The 5188-nt window shown below is 31.6% G+C and overlaps 1 long non-coding RNA gene across 1 annotated transcript; it reads left to right on the top strand.

Moving 5' to 3' along the window:
* The first annotated feature begins 349 nt into the window (after positions 1-349).
* LOC135150896 (uncharacterized) lies at positions 350-2813 on the top strand. Its single transcript, XR_010289355.1, has 2 exons — positions 350-644; positions 2291-2813. It is a non-coding gene; the product is annotated as an uncharacterized LOC135150896 (long non-coding RNA).
* The last annotated feature ends 2375 nt before the right edge of the window (positions 2814-5188 follow it).

Below are 5188 nucleotides of genomic sequence, written 5' to 3'. Positions count from 1 at the left end.
AATTGCTCTAGTATGTAGAAACTTTTCGAACAAAATTCTTATAAAACTCAAATCCTTTTTAAATATCCAGTTGATATTGAATCCTTTATTTCAAATTATTATTTACTAAACTCTTTCTTCTAAAATTCTCTTAAAAATTCTCTTCAAAAATAAAAGTCTTGCAAAAATCCTATTTCCAATAAAACTTCTAGATTAGATTATTCAGTTACAAGATTGCCCTTGATTTCTAAATTATTTTAATTCCTAACTGGGGCAATATAGTCTTTTAATAATTAAAGAAGTGGTAACAGGGGTAAAACCCCGGATTCTTCTTCAATTCATCGGTCTCTCAAACCTCTCCTCTCTCCCTCGTGTACTCTCCCCCTTCTTCTGCAATATCAGCCGATCTCCATTGCTTCCACCAATTTTCCTTGCCGTTTCCAGTGTTTAGTAGCTATAATATTCTACCTGATTACTCCCTTTCCTTAATTGTATGCAAACCCTTTGATATATGCATGTATGTGTTGGCTGTGATTAGGGTTTCGGCCCAAGAGGTGGCTTTGTTGTGCGATTGTATGAGAAAGGAGGCTGCGAGCCTCACCTGGGTCGAGAGCTCGTGAAAACGAATCTCCCCAAGTGAAGGCTGGTCATGGCGATGAACTGCAGTGAGTCATGGCCGGGGTTTTGTGATATTTTGATTGTTGGGTTGATTTTGAGGCTTGATTTATGATTGATTGTTGTTGCGTGTCAGTTTTTAGTATAGAGTTAGTGATTACAAGTATTAATTAGTTTTGGGTAAAACTGAATCATGACTTTCTTTGTTGTTTTCGGTCGAATCTCTACTTGAACCACTTTGATTTATGATCCTTGCTAGCTGCATGAGGTTCTTGGTGACAAATTCTATGTGTTCAAGGGCTCCGGTGTAGAGAATTGAGATATTGGAAGTTGCATATTAGTTCTTAGGCCTTAATAGTCAATTTTTGGTGATGTTTAAGAGTCAATTTGTGGTACCATGCTGCTAGGACAAACCTGCCCTGTTTTGATATGCTTAAGAATGGTGTGAAATTGTTGTTGGTTACTGTGTAAATTACTGATTTTGTAAGTGCCTTGAAGTGTAGTTTAAGTTGGAAAAATAAATTTGAGATTTCGTTTAGTAAAACTAAAGTTATATGATTTTATTGTATGAAATAGTTTAAGATTCTCGAAGCTGAAATTTTTCTCTGTTTTGGATACTAATTAAGCATGTTGAGAGTAGTTGTAAAATATCAAAACCTCTATAACTAGATGCTATGTAGAGTCTTATGTGATTACCAAGAAGAATTACTTGATTTGGATATGTATAGTTAAAGTTATGAATTTTGTAAGCCAATAGTGTCAACCTCCCTGCTATAGTTGAAATTCTGTTGTGTACTTCATTTTCAAAAATGCATAACTTAATAACTACACGTCCAAATCTGCTTTTGTTGTTTTTATAATGTGGTTATGTGATTAGTCTTTGGTTTGTATTGTTTAAAAATCATGATTTGAGGTCGTTTTGTATTTTATAAAAATTGGATTAGCTAGATATGTCAAAACTGTTCAAGTCTGCCCTGTTTTGCTAAATGAGAAATTGTGCAAGTTCTATAAATGATAAAATGATAGAATCTTTTTGGATTGACTAGATAATTCCAATTATGATATTTTCTGTTCATATTGCTTAGAGAAAAGACTTGATATATCATGCTATAAACTGAAGTAATTGAGATACTTGCTGCTGAATGGTGTTAAATAGTTGACTTAAACTTTAAATTCTACCTTCTCCAGGTTAGGATTATACCAAAAATCTCTCTTTAATTTATAGTTTTAATTCTTACCTTCTCATTCCCTTCCCATAAATGTTATTTTATTTAATTTTGTCTTGTTTATGATTTATTGAACTCAAAGGTTTGTATTGGGCAGAGGAATTGATTTACCAGGGTCCTTCTGTAGAATTATTTTTTGTTTGTGTTTATATATAAATTAAAGATAATATAAAGCATTAAATATAAAAATCCAAATTAATTCAACGTCTTTGCATTCTCACCTTTGAAAAACGCAGCAAACCATACAATGTGTATAGGTTTGTTCTATATCTCATGTGTTGTTTTGCTACATGTAGGGATTTACTGGTTTTATATAATGTAGTGAAATTTTGTCCATACCTTTGCTATTGGTTTGTATATAAGAAAATAAATTCAATTGCTAATATATATGATTCATATTTATATTAGTTGGTATATGCATGCATTGGTAAAGTTTGGATGAATCAAAGCGTAACTAACTCCTTTTGCAGGCGTAATAGTTTAATCAATCACCATTCAATATGCCAAGTGTTTGTGGGAGAGGTGGCTAGGCACACAACAAATTGGCCCCAGCAGCAGCATGACTGCCGGAATACATGCAAATGTCAGTAATATGCCTCTTCGTCCAATTTGGGAGCCAAAACTTAATATTCCTAGATCCTCTGAATATTCGGAGATTCGTGGCTTTTCTAGCAACATAGCACCAAGCAACATGTTTGATTTTGGTTTTGATGGTAGTGCAAAACCAAAACCAAGTTGGAATTTGAATATGAAAGGAGGAAAATAACAAAGACCTAATCTAGATGCAGACTTTGGACCGAGAGGCACCAATGTTGCTAATTATATTTGCAGATGGTTAACATGTCAATTTTTTGTTGGCAAATTTGGGTTTGTGGCAACACCACTAGTTAACATGTCAATTCTATGTCATTCCAAAATTTATTAATTTATGATTCAATAAATTGTATAAACGGAAAGGTTTGTAATCTTAGCAGAGAAGTCCTTTGGTGATAACCGAGTTGTGCTTCAATTAATCATGTCAGCAATGGCATCGTCGTGTTTCGGGTTGTGTCAGATGTACCTGACCTTAATTAAGATAAAACCTGTATAGCTTATATTTCATACAAGCCTATAACCCCTGCTATGCTCTCTGGTTGTTTAATAGTTAATAATTCATTATATGTGTTTAAATTAATAATTTATTTTAATATGGTGTTGGCGAGGTTAGAACCTTAGAGTTACATCAGCATTTCAGTGAAATATAAAAAATTCATTGTAACGTTTCTCATCAATTTGTTTTTTTAATTAAAGGTTATAATGCATTGTGCTGAACTACAAACTAACCACCGAACTCTTACAAACTTTTACAGTTTAGCATTAATAATATAGATTAAAGCTCGAGCTATAGTTGCCTTTTCCTTATGGAAAATGTTTGGTGCACATAATTGTGTACAAAACCAACAACTCCAATTAAAACCCACCACATAAATCGCCACATCATTATGTACCCTAGCATTACTCTTTACTTATTTATATATTCGTATTTTCTTGTGTGTGCCCATGGACACACACTAACAACAACTTTTTAGTTAGTTGGTGGATTTTGATTAGCTCCCATCCCATTAATAATAGTGGCCCCCTGCATGCACAAAAATCCCCACCAATAAAAACCCCCCACCTATACAAAAAATATTTGTTAGTGTGTCCCCATGGGCACACACTACATGATGGGTCCGGTTCAAAATTTAATGTGGAAACTAGCTTCATGTTACCTGCCAACGAGCTCTAGCCCTTTTTCTTCAAAATAATTTAGTTTTGTTTTACAAATTGTGGGTCCGAGTTTTAATAGACTACTTCGGTCTATATTTTCATTTTGTCATTAATTCATTGATCAAATTCTGCCTTTAAGATGTATATCTAATTTGGTCATAGAGCACAAGCCTTCTTGTGTCAGATATATGTTTGGCTAGTTGGTTTTGATGAAAATTTTGACATATATCTATGGAATGCTCTTAAACCTATAAAGATCTTCTAACTTCACGTCTTTCCATATTTACCTCAAAACCTGTTCAACTTTTTTTAATTTGTCACTACAAAAAAATGACAAAACCGACAGCCAAACGGTCAGAAAATGGTCGGTTTGTTTGTATATATATTGAAGGTATTTTTGGATATAGTTGTTGATAAATAACATGGTTTGTAGCGGATGAACTATTACATAAAATAAGTTAGTTCATTACCATAAGTTTGTGTATTTTGTATGAACTAGTGCGATTTTTTGTAATTATAAAACAGAATTTACTTATGTATACCACAATATATGTTTTATTTTATATATGTAAAGATTGAGCTCTGCATTGACACTCTTGATTAAGACAATAAAACATGTTATTATTATTTTATTTCATTTATTTATATTCATATTATTGAATAATATTCATATATGGGATTTTTATGTTATTCAATCAGATTTATCTCCTTATCTCCTTCATCTGCTATGAATAACTTTGCAATACTTCTTTGGTTTGCTTGCTTACTATGAGTTTAAAGGTTGGCTAAAATTGATACTGAAGTGAAATTTTTTTAAAAAAAATTGATCGAGTCTAATCATATTTAATATATAATATTAAAAGACAAATATTTGTATTTAACCGTAACATCACATAATGAAAGATTTAGAGTGTTTATTTTTATTTAGATCGACTTTTGTAAAATATATAGTATCATCATAAAGCTAATATGGTGATGATTATATTATAAATACAATCTATTATAACCAGATAATATAAATATTCAAAAAAACCAAAATGTTATATCTAATATAAATCACTTAATAAATCTAAAAGCTGTGAGTATGATACATGAAATGGTATAGAGTAAGCCCATGTACAATTTTAAGAGCTTGGGTTGAGCATGGGCAACCCATTAAGGCCTGTTTTTGTTTTGGACCATAACACTAATTACTTATATATAATTTTGGGCTACACACTAAGCCTCCATAACCCTAGTTTCTTATATAAATTCCTAGTTGTTTGAGAGTTAGCCGCACACCCACCTCTGTATTTTATAAGTCTAGTTCTCTCATCCTATATTCATTAGAGTGTATAATATCATCTGTATATTTTTTTCATCACCTCTTTGATTACAAATTACAATTATAGTAAAAAATTTTGTAATAAGACGTTCTCCAGTGATATGATTTCTTATCAGTTGTGAGTATTTCACTTGTTCATTAGATGATCTTTCATGTACATGGAAAAGATCTCATATATTTGTTAATATAATCTCTACAGACATAATTCAATTTCATCCTTCTACTATTTGGGATATAAATTAATATATTTGCAATTTATTTTCCTAAATTTTTTGTGGAAATGTATATCTTTTGA

This window comes from Daucus carota, chromosome 2 (genome assembly GCF_001625215.2).
Source record: "Daucus carota subsp. sativus chromosome 2, DH1 v3.0, whole genome shotgun sequence".
Classification (NCBI taxonomy): domain Eukaryota; kingdom Viridiplantae; phylum Streptophyta; class Magnoliopsida; order Apiales; family Apiaceae; genus Daucus; species Daucus carota.
The sequence above is the reverse complement of the archived record's forward strand: the minus strand, read 5'-3'. Positions and strand labels throughout refer to the sequence as shown.